Source organism: Lynx canadensis, chromosome B3 (genome assembly GCF_007474595.2).
Source record: "Lynx canadensis isolate LIC74 chromosome B3, mLynCan4.pri.v2, whole genome shotgun sequence".
In the NCBI taxonomy this organism is placed as follows: Eukaryota; Metazoa; Chordata; class Mammalia; order Carnivora; family Felidae; genus Lynx; species Lynx canadensis.
The window spans coordinates 19,360,304-19,373,044 of NC_044308.2; positions in this window are offsets into that span (position 1 = coordinate 19,360,304).

The window sequence follows — 12,741 nt, forward strand, 5'->3', positions numbered from 1 at the left end:
GCCAAACTGAGGCTTTGATTTAAAAATTCAGACTACTTTCTGATGCAGCCAGGAATCAAGACAACTCAAACCATTAAAAGTGTCTCGCTTTCATTCTTTTGATACCTCCCTGCTGAGGGATAAGTCACTCTGTCTACTGAGGATCTAGAAACTTCTTCCTACCCCCAATGTCTGTTTAGAAGTCAAGCTTATCCCTGCCAATAGCATTTGGGTATTGAATTATACCTTCTTAAAAAGAAGAAGAAGAAGGAGGATGAGGAGGAGTAGGAGGAGGAAAAGAAAAAGAAAAAGTCTTCTCTCCAGGGTGGCATTCAGATACCCATGAGCTCTGCCATCCAATATGAATATTCTCTTAAAAATAAAAATTATGGTGCACTTAAAGAGGAGCATGTTATGTCAGCACTGGTGATAAGACAATTTATTACTGTCTACAAAAAGAAGGCTCAACCGACGTGCTGGAAGCTGGCTCAGCGGGCCGTAAATTATGAGCCATTCTCTCCCTGGCGGAAATAAAGCCTCTTGTCAGTCACCGCACTCTTCCTTGACAGGCCGGCAGGCTGCAGGGAGCGGGCCGTCAGGAACTATGTGCCCATTACCTGCGAGAGCTGCCCGACCCGGCTTCTCCAGGCTCACCCCCCACCCCTGCCCTGGCACGGCCTCTACTCATGTCTTCGGGACACATGTCCTTTTTGACATGAGAAAAGAAGGGTTTAGGGTCTCCTAGCAGGCAGGAAGAGAGCAAGAAAGCAAGAGCGGAGCTGCGTGGAAAAGGAGGAAGATTCCAGACGGGAAGTCCTCGGCAGAACTCGCCTCTCGGAGGGCACCTCCCTCGGCCTCTCAGAGTTGGGCTTTCCTGGGCGGGAAGGTGGCGTCGCCAACAGGCAGCGCTGTGTCCACCCGTGGCAGCCTGCTGCCTGTGATGTGGTTTGCCTCCTGAACTGAGCGGGGCTCAAAGAGGGCCGTGGGGGACCTGTTGGAGACGGTGAGGAGGGGCTTCCTCTACCCTCCAAGAAGGTGGCCTCCCAGGGCCTCCCAGGGCCAGCTGCACAAATCCAGAATGTAGTGTGAGCAGCACCAAATCCCTCTCCCACGGACCCCACGCCCGCCTCTGACAAAGCTGGTGAGTGTCCCACATCCTCCCTTCCCTCCAGTAGATGCACCACCTTCCAAAAGCAATCTGCGCCATTAGCCCACTATGAGGGCAGCATTTTAAGCGACACTGAGACATATCTGGATACATCCAGGCAAACAGACACGCACACCAGGAACAAATAATATGGATAATTGGTAGGGAACGAATGTGGCTAAATGTGCCTGTTGTCTGTGAGAATAGGGTTAAGCATCTTCAGAGAATGGTTGAGGGATTAGTTGGCAGGGTTGCCAGATAGATACTAGATGCCCAACTGAGTTTGAATTTCAGATAAATAGAAAAAAACTGAGTATATGTCCCACACAATGTTTGGGATATACTTACACTACTACAATGATTTGTTATTTAAAATTAGAACTTGCCTGGCTCTTCTGTACTTTTATTTGCCAAATCTGGCAGCCCTAGATGGGGGTCAAATATTCCAACTGGAATTGGGGAGCACAATGTATCATTAACATTTTATTTTTAAAGTTTTTTAAAAAGTGTATTTATTTATTTTGAGAGAGAGACAGCATGAACAGGGAAGGGGCAGAGAGTGGGGGGGGGGAGGGGAGAGAGAATCCTAAGCAGGCTCCACGCTGCCAGCACAGAGCCCAGTGCGGAGCTCAAACTCATGAAGCCGCAAGATCATTTCCTGAGCCGAAACCAAGAGTCAGATGTTTACCTACTGAATCACGCAGGTGCCCATCTCACTAACATTTTAAAAGAAAAATGTCAGGCTAAGGTTTCAATTTTAAAATTCAGAACACTTTTCAGGGCTAGGAATCAAGGCCTGTGTCCCACTGAGCTCAGGTATGGCCCATTAGGCATCTAGACAGATTAAAACAAAAATAAATAAGAACAAAGAAAGAGACAGAGGGGAGGGGAGATCACGACTAAATGGGACATCTGAGACTATCTTAATAAGCGGGCAGCAGCATCCATGGGAGAGGTGGTAGCTCCCTCCAAGCCTGCACACTATAGGGAAGCTTTGTGAGCCGTATCTGGAAGAGTTTGGAGGGCCTGGGGAAGACCTCCTTTGCCTTCCCACCCTGGCTTCAGTGGGCTCCATGGTGGGAAAGGGCAGAGTTGAGAGGGGCCCGTTCTCCAGCGCCTGTGAGGGCCCAGGTCAGGAGCACCAAACACCAATGCCCTCACCCTCCTCTCTGCACCCTGCCCTGCTCTCACCGTCAACTCCAGTTACCTCAGCACAACAGACAGCTGTCCAAGTCAGGGGAACCCCTCCCAAACAGTTCTTACTTCTTCTATTTTGTCCTTTCCCTTAACAACTTACCTGCCCTCCTTAAGTTTTCCAGTATGTTTTTCCTCCATTTTCTCCTGACTTGTTTCCTCTCCCCCACAATATAGTTTTCTGATGGTCAGCGAGACACTTGTCCTCCCTGCATAACCCAGTGTGAATTGCCAGTCCGTCGCCCTTTCTGACCTGGAAGACAGAACTTTTCCGTGCACTGTGTTGGGATAGAGCAGGTAAGAACAGAATGTCCATCTGCTGCCCTGCAACACCTATGAGCTGCCCTCAGCATGAGATACACTTAGCACATGAGAAATGATTCATTAGGGCAGACACCGGGCGGGAGGCCACGGGGACACACATTGCCCTTTGCAACGAGGAATCCAGCACAGTGGAGAAAATGTCAACAGCACTGTCTTCTAGCTCCAAATGTTAGGTTTTTGAGGTAAAGGGGGAAAGGGCAGGGTTATGGATGATTTTTCTTTTTTTTGAGGGGGGGGGGTTGTGGACTATTAACTGTAGCTCTATATGAACCAGCCCTTTTAAGGGTCTACAGAATAATGACAACGTTCAGGCCATCGATGTCAAGGGTGCAAGCAGTCCCAGGGTTGTCCGAGTCATGGATTAAATAGAATCCGTGATAGAGTATTTTATCGAACTGTTTCCTAATTACTCGGAAATTAGTCGTTCGTGTCTGCCATACACAGTAATGTGCTAAGCATGCGTTCTATATAATCTGCATTTTGTAGGGTTAACAGAGAGCTGGCTGTACCTGCCACCACCGGGCCCAGAACTCTTTCCATTCTGTATTATCCTGTGCTTTTGCCCAAAGAAAAGGGATGGATCAGGGCCGAGAAGTAGGGAAAAGGGCCATCCCCAAATGAGCATGTTTAAAGGCAAGGAACTATCGAAGTGTCACACACTTTTGCTACCAGCCCGTCATTTGAATGCTTTTCCAGCCAAGTGCATCTGCAGTGACATTCTCCCCTCCCTGGCTCCATCAGGCAAGGGGAGGCTCCTTGCTGACCGTCGGGGACAAGGACCAACTTATGACAGGGTGAATTATTCCTAGCACCTGAGGAGTAGTTAGGACATGTCATGTCAGGGGATGTCTGGGCACCTTTTAGATCAAACATTAATAGCCCATCCTGGCCCCAGTAATTCTCTCACATGGTTGCAATCCTGCTTTTATTTTTTCTGTATGCTTCGCATAAAGGCAGTGTTGGCGCTTATTTTACGTGATGCAGCAAGACACATTGACCTGCCTGGGAAGATGTTTCACTCAGGGCTTTTCCTACAGATGCCAGGCAAAAGGTCCAACGCACAGCCCAAAGGGAAGAATAGCCAAGTGGTCATTAAAACTAAGAAAAATGCCATTGTAGTACGATTCTAAGCGTTAGTTGAATAGACAATGACACTAAAAATAACTTGAAGGAGTTAGTGAGATGGTCTGCACTTTTGGCCAGGGGAGAATTTTTCCATGTGTAACATGTAAGTGATCGTCAGGATTTTGCCATCAGCTGGAAACACCAGATTTGACTGAAAAGCCAGAGCATTCACTGATGCTGAGATTCAGGGGTCCTCCAGGTGGCCCACAGTGTCCTTAGGCAACTCGGCTATCAAGGTGGTAGGTGTGATCAGGGGGAGTTAGATCTCTCTGAGGGCTTGTACCCATGTGCCTCCAGTTTCAGAGTATGGGACACCGTACCCATGATCTGGGATGTTAGATGTGGTCCATGGGATGTTTTACTTGGCATGTAAGAAGTCATACAAAAATAGGAACTTCTTCCCACAGCTAAAGGGGAGGGACAACTGGGAGAACAGGAGGCCATGTGCACCTGCCAAGTGGAAAGTCAGCTCAACTGAGAGTTTGTCTGTTGGGACTCAGGGGTGGTTGGATGGTTATGGAAACAGAAACCAAAAAGAGTCTCCAAGTCTCTTGAACTAAATGGGGCTTTCTTACATGATTCTCTCCTAAGACCAGCACACATGATCTTAGGGTCTCTCATTATAACCAGAGGCCAATGTAGAAATCTGTCAGAATGGAACGTCCCAGCTGGCAGTTGGCTGTATCACAAAAGGTCACAATCATGGACTTTCACTTGTACAGAGACTTTTTTTCTTAGGTCTTTTGAATCACATTGCATATTGAAAAATAACTTGGCAATTTTGATTTGCAACTCAGACACTTCACTTTTCATGTAAACCCCCTGGTACCTACATGTATGTGCACACACACATGGCCATCAGGGCAGTATCTCATGCCCACTGTAAGCTCATCCTTAATTTGGGGGTAGGAAATACTAATGATGAAGAGACTGTCCCTTCTACCTACAGCAAGGCCACCATCCTGGAGACTGATAACAGACACCAAATATACTACTTGTGTCCTGATGGTCTAAGAAACTGAGCTTCACTGTCAACACATTTTTATATCTAGTTTTCAGAACATGGACGTATCCATAATTCAACGTTTATTTTATTAATTTAATGCATTTTAAAATGTGTTGCTGAATATGCACGGTACAAGAGGACATCGGATGAAAAACAAAAATTGCCCACTCCATTCCCTTTTGTCACCCCTAGTCCCAGAAGCCACCACCATGAACCATTTCTGCATTTGGCTTTTCTGATGGTTAGCATTCTAATTCTCAATAGCATACTTATATCTCTATCTTGATATTCAACTTAGGCACTAGCTACTGACTCCTTGCTGGGAAACATGAGGACTTACACTACATCCTCTCTAAACGTTAAGTTATTATTTTTCTTTTCTTTTTTTAAAATTTTTTTAATGTTTATTTTTGAGACAGAGCGAGACAGAGCATGAATGGGGGAGGGTCAGAGAGAGAGGGAGACACAGAATCTGAAACAGGCTCCAGGTTCCGAGCTGTCAGCACAGAGCCCAATGCGGGGCTTGAACTCACGGACCACGAGATCATGATCTGAGCCGAAGTGGGACGCTTAACCGACTGAGCCACCCAGGCGCCCCAACAGTTATTATTTTTCGTTTTTCTGTTGGTTACCTTTGTAAGTTTCAATCTCACACCTAAATCTCATTTCTTGTTCTATTATTTTCAGACAATCTGTTAATTTCTTTCAACAATACCATGACAACTTTCACTTTGATAGAGTTGATCATTTTATGTACTATTTTATGAACATAATTAACTTTTCATGTTTTGTTCACAGGATGGTTCTAAAAAAGAATAAATACTGTTTATGTTATTATGACTTTGTAAATATTGTTTCTTCAAAAGTCAATCAGTATGGTAGGAATTTATTCCCTTCTCTGTGGGTCCTGTGTCATTAACTACAAGTCATGTGAAGGGTCATTTGTTAAAATCATTTTGCATTTTTGTTTCCTTCGTATTTAGACATGAGTTTCTGACAACTTTTCATTTTTCTTGGGATTTTTATTTGCCTGAATTTTTGTTTGTTAAGAAAAGAAACATGCCTTTACCTGATCTTCATGATTTATAAACCTCTTAATCATACTATTTCTTGAAGCCTTTTACTGGACTACATCCTACAGTAACAGAAAGGGTGCTTTGGCACAAATTTTCTAAGTGATTATAAACCTAAAACTCTATGTTGCTCACATACATAAAAATTTTCTGGGTATAGAATATTGGGTTTTTAATTCTATTTCCCAGAATTTTTTATTCTACTATCCAAAGTTCTGGATAAGATATCTGAGGCTAGTATTATTTTTGCTCTTTTGAGGGTGACTTTTTCTTTTCTCTGGAAGTTTTAGGAATTTCTCTTTATGCTTGATGTTCTGAAATATCTTTAGTCTGAATCAAGGCATGGCTCTTTTATTCTTCACCTTCTTGGAACTTGGAGGATCTTTTAGTCTGGAAATAACTATCTTTCTTCAGTTCTGGGAAACTTTTTCCTAGCATGTCTTTATTCTTTTAATTTTAATAAAAGCTGTACATTTACATGATTTAAAAATTTGAGTAATTCTACAAGTCTTACAATGAAGCTAGCAGTTTCTTTCCTACTCCCTAGAAGCCACTATTTTCAATGCTTTTAGCTTTCTGGTATTTATGTCCATATTTCTAAATAGCACACTTACACTGCTGTTTATTAATTTTTTTGTTTGCTTGTTTTAAATATAATATATTTACTTCAGGCAAGGGACAATAAGGGCTTAGCTTTCCATACTCTTAAGTATATTTTTCCTTCCTATTTTTCTAATAGAATTATATCATAATTTTTGGACAAATTAATATTTAGAATTTATATTGTTATGACTATTATGACTACATAAATATTATTTGAGACTGTAGCCCTGTAGCACATTAAAATTTCCTTTCTTATACATTTTTTGTTCTCGTTGCAATTTTTTGTTTACATATTTATTTATTAAAAAAATTTTTTTAATTAATTTTTGAGAGAGAGACACACACAGCATGAGTGGAGGAGGGTCAGAGAGAGAGGGAGACACAGAATCTGAAGTAGGCTCCAGGCTCTGAGCTGTCAGCATAGAGCCTGATGCAAGGCTCGAACTCATGAACCGTGAGATCATGACCTGAGCCGAAGTCAGACACTTAACCGACTGAACCACTCAGGCACTCCTATTTGTTTCTTTTTTTAAAATTAATATCTAAGTTAGTTAGCATATAGTGCAATGATTTCAGGAGTAGATTCCAGTGATTCACTTACCCATTTAGCTCATCCCCCCACCCTCAACCCCTCCAACAACCCTCAGTTTGTTCTCTGTATTTAAGAGTCTCTTATGTTTTGTCCCCCCCCGTTTTTATATTATTTTTGCTTCCCTTTCCTTACGTTCATCTGTTTTGTATCTTAAATTCCACATATGAGTGAAGTCATATGGTATTTGTCTTTCTCTGGCTGACTAATTTTGCTTAGCATAATACCCTCTAGTTCCATCCACGTTGTTGCAAATTGCAAGATTTCATTCTTTTTGATTGTCAAATAATATCCATTGTATGTATATACCACATCTTCTTTATCCATTCATCTGTCAATGAACATTTGGGCTCTGTCCATATTTTGGCTATTGTCTATAGCGCTGCTATAAACATTGGGGTGCATGTGCCCTTCGAAACAGAACAACTGTAACCCTTGGATAAATACCTAGTAGTGCAATTGCTGGGTCATGGGGTAGTTCTATTTTTAAGTTTTTGAGGTATCTCCATACTATTTTCTAGAGTGGTTGCACTTGTTTAGTTTTTTAATGTGCCTGTCACAAATCCACCCTCAAACTCTTCAACAGAAGAGAAAAATCGAGATTCGCTTGCACCCTATATATCAATAGTTCATTCTTTTTAATTGCTATATGTGCTTGATTGTATATTGCTTATACCACAATTTGTTTATCCATTCACCTGTTGATAGACATTTGGGTTGTTTCCAGTTTGAGACTATTATTACAAATAAAGCTGCCATGAACATTCATGTACTAGACTTTATGTGGACATATGCTTTCATTTCTTTTGGGTAAATACTTAAGAGGAGAATGGCTATACCATATGGTAGGTGTGTGTGTTTAACTTTTTCAGAAACTGCCAGTATTCATAATCTATTGCTGTGTAACCAACTACCCCAAATCTTTCTGGCTTAAAACAACATAATTTATTATCTCAGAAAGTTTGTGGGTCAGGAATCCAAGCATAGTTTAACTGAGTGCAATCAAGGTGCTGGCCAGCCCCGAGGTTTCATCTGAAGAGTTGTTGAGAAAGGAGCAGACTTTAAACTCACTCAGATGGTTATTGGAAGGATTCAGTTTCTTGAGGACTGTTGGACCGAGGGCCTCAGTTCTTTGTTGGCTGGAGATCTCTCCCAGTTCCTTACCATATAGGCCTCTTTGATACAGTGGCTAGCTTTATCAAGGCCAGCAAAGGAGAGAGTCTGTTAACAAGATAGAAATCACTATCTTTTGTAACCTAGTCATGGAAGTGACATCCTTTCAGTGCTGTTGCATTATATTGGTTAAGAGAGGGAATTATACAAAGCCAGACTGCTAGGAGGTGGGGATCATTTGGAGCCCTGTCAAAATAATGCCAAACAGTTTTCTAAAGTGGTTGCATCATTTTACATTCCCAAAAGAAGCTCTGAGAATTCTAGTTGCTCCTGTCCTCACCAATATTTTGAGTCATCAGACTTTGTAATTTTAACTATTCTAAAAAGTGTGTAGTGGCATCTAATAGGGATTTTAACATCCATTTCCCTACTGAACATCTTTTTATGTGCTTATTTTCTATCTCTGTGTGCATGTATTTTTCGTGTGTGTGTGTGTGTAATGTCTTCTTAAATTTTTTGCCCATTTAAAAAAATATGGACTGTTTGTTTGATTATTATCATATTTTGAGGCTGCTTTATAGATTCTGGATACAAGTCTTTATCCGATGTGGACTTCCAAATATTTTCCCGGAGTCTGTGCCTTGTCTAATTTATCCTCTTCACAACATCTTTCAAAGAAAAGACTTTTTTTTGACTCTAATGCAATTAAACTGATTAGTTTTTTCTTATATGGATTTTGCTTTTGATGCCTTATCTGAGAGATCTTTACCTGACTCAAGCTCACAAAAATTTTCTCCTGTTTTCTTCATCTAGCTTTGTAGTTTTAGGTTTTACATTTAGGTCTAGGATCCAATGTGAACCAATTTCATTTTTTTTCATTTGTGTATTTAATTGTTCCAGTGCCACTTGTTAAAATGATATCCTTTTCCCCTAAATTGTCTTGGCATCCTTTTCAACGTTTATTTACTTTTGGGACAGAGAGAGACAGAGCATGAACGGGCGAGGGGCAGAGAGAGAGGGAGACACAGAATCGGAAACAGGCTCCAGGCTCCGAGCCATCAGCCCAGAGCCCGACGCGGGGCTCAAACTCACAGACCGCGAGATCGTGACCTGGCTGAAGTCGGACGCTTAACCGACTGCGCCACCCAGGCGCCCCTTGGCATCCTTTTCAAAAATCAGTTGCCCATCTGCCTGGACTCTGTATTCTCTTTCATTGAGTTGCTTGTCTGTCTTTACACCAACACACATTGTTTGATCATTGTAGCTATATCATGAGCCTTAAAATCAGGTAGTGAAAGACCTTTGTTCTCTTCAAAGTTGTTTTGGCTATTCTGGGTCCTCTGCATTTCTATATAAATTTTGGAAATAGCTCATCAATACCTACAAAACAATCTTCTGGGATTTTTATTGTGATAGTGTTAAAAAATATATATCAATTTGGGGAGATTTGCATCTTAATAATATTGAGTCTTCTGATCCATGGATAAGGCATATCTCTCCATTTGTTTCTATCTTTCTTAATTTCTCTCAGCATTGTTTTCTTGTCTTCGGTGTAAAGATCTTTCCCAGTTTTTCTCAAACTTATTCCTAAATAGTTTGTATTCTTGATGCTATTGTAAATGTATTGTTTTTTGGAATTTCAATTTCTAATTATTCATTGTTAGTATATGGAAACATTTAATTTTTTTAATGTTTATTTATTGAGAGAGAGTATGAACACATGTGCCCATGTGCATGAGTGGATGAGGGGCAGAGAGAGAGGGAGAGAGAGAATCCCAAGAAGGCTCTGTGCTATCAGTACAGAGCCCGACACAGGGCTCAATCTCACAAACCATGAGATGGTGACCTGATCTAATCGTGACCAAAATCAAGTCAGACACTTAACCATCTGAGCTAACCAGGCACACCCACACTTAATTTTTTTGTATGTTGATCTTACATCCTACAATTTTGTATAATTACTTCTTTTTTTAAAAAAAAATTAACGTTTATTTATTATTGACAGACAGAGAGACACAGAGTGTGAGCAGGGGAGGGGGCAGAGAGAGGGGGAGACACAGAATCCGAAGCAGGCTCCAGGCTCTGAGCTGTCAGCACAGAGCCCGACGCGGGGCTGAAACTCACAAACTGTAAGATCATGACCTGAGCCGAAGTCGGTCGCCTAACCAACTGAGCCACCCAGGCGCCCCTTGTATAATTACTTCTTAGCTCTAGTAGTTTTTTTGTAGCCTCGTGAAGATTTTCTACATAGATGATCATGTTTATAAAAGAAGACAGCCTCCTCCCCTCCCCCCCGCCCCAAATCTGGATGCTTTTATCTTTTTCTTGCCTTATTAAATGGGCTAAAACTTCTAGGACAAGGTTGAACAGAAGTAGTAAAAGCAGATATCCTGAATTGTTCCTAGCTTTAGAGGGAAAGGATTCAGTTTTTTTTTAAAAATGTTTATTTATTTTTGAGAGAGAGAGAGACAAAGAGTACAAGTCAGGGAGGGGCAGAGAGAGAGGGAGACACAGAATTCGAAGCAGACTCCAGTCTCTGAGCTTGTCAGCACAGACCCTACGCGGGGCTCGAACTCACAAACCATGAGATCATGACCTGAGCCGAAATTGGACACCTAACCGATTGAGCCACTCAGGTGCCCCCATTCAGTTTTTCTTTAATTTAAAAGATTATTTAATTGGAAGTACAAAGTAATAATCATAAAAGAAACTTTGTCAGGGTGAGGTGAGGTCTTCTAATAGAACACAGTATACTGAAACATAACACTGTGCTTGCTTCCTTTTCTTTCTTTCTTTCTTTCTTTCTTTCTTTCTTTCTTTCTTTCTTTCTTTCTCTTTCTTTCTTCTTTCTTTTTTAATAGACTTTAGTTTTCAGGGCAGTGTTACGTCCACAGCAAAAATGAGTAAAAAGTACATAGGTCACCTATACCTCTTGTACCCACACATGCACAGCCTTGTCCACACATTCTGCACCAGAGTGGTACATTTGTTACTGCCTTTTTATTGTCCCTATTGTTTTGCCTTTTCCAGAATGTCATAGAGTTGGAATCGTATGGTAAATATCCTCTTCAGATTGGCTTCTTTCATTTAGTAATATGCATTTAAGTTTATCTGTGGCTTGATAGCTCATTTCTTTTAGTATTCAATAATATATCATTGTCTGAATATACCACAGTTTATTTATCCATTCACCTACTGAAGAACACATTTGTTGCTCCCAAGTTTTGAATGATAAATAAAGCTGTTATAGATCCACGTACAAGTTTTCTGTGGACATAATTTTTCAACTCATTTGGGTAAATAAATACCAAGGAGTGCAATTGCTAGATTGTATGGTAAGTGTATATTTAGTTTTGTAAGAAACTGCCAAACTGTCTTCCAAAGTGGCTATACCATTTTGCCTTTCCACCAGGAATGAATAAGAGTTCTTATTGCCTGACATCCTTGCCAGCATTTGATGTTGTCAGTGTTTTAAATTTGGATGCCACTAGGTATGTGGTAGTATCTCATTGTTTTAAGTATTCAGTTTTCACCATTAAGTTTGATCCTAACTATAGATTTTTCTTAGATGCCCTTTATGAGATTGAGGAAATTCTCTTCTCTTTCTAGTTTGTTGAGAGTTTTTATCAGGAATGGATGTTAGATTTTGTTAAATACTTTTTTTTTCATCAATCGAGATGGTCATGTGATTTCTCTTTTTTAGTTTGCTAATATGATGAATTACACTCATTGATTCTCAAATGTTAAATGTTGCATTCCTGGGATAATCCCTATTTGGCAATGATGCATTATTTTAATTTTTTGTTAGATTCAGTTTGCTAAATTTTGTTAAGTATTTTTGCATCAATTTTCATAAAGGGTAGTTGTCTGTAGTTTTATTTTCTTGCAATATCTTTGTCTGGTTTTGGTATGAAGGTGATGCTGGCCTCATAGAAAGATTTGGAGAGTATTTCCTCTTCTTCAATTTTCTAGAAGAGTTTGTGTAGAATTGGTATTATTTCTTCCTTAAATGTATGGCATAATATACCAGTGAAGCCATCTGGGCCTGCAGTCATCTTTTGGGGAAGGTTTTTTCTTACAAATTAAATTTCTTTAATAGATCTATTCATATTCAGATTATGTATTTATGATTCATATGATCTATTTCAGATTCAGATTATTTCTTTAAAAAATATTTTGCGATAAAATATTCATAACATACAATTTACCATTTTAAGCATTTAAGTATATAATTAAATGGCATTAAGCACATTCACAATGTTCTCTAACCATCATCACAATCTATGTCTATCTATGCATCTATCTTTTTTTAATCATTCTAAATAGACACTTTGTATCTATTAAATAGTAAGTCCTTTTTCCCCCACCTCCTGTCATTCCCTGGTAATCTCTATTTCTCTCTATGAATTTGCCTAATCTAGGTAGCTCATACATGTGGAATTATACAATATTTGTCCTTTTGTATTTGGCTTATTCACTTAGCATATAATTTTCAAGATTTATCCATAATGCAACTTTTATCAGAATTTTATTTCTTGTTATAGCTATCTCTTCCTCTTTGAGAGAGTTTTGATAATTTCTATCTTTC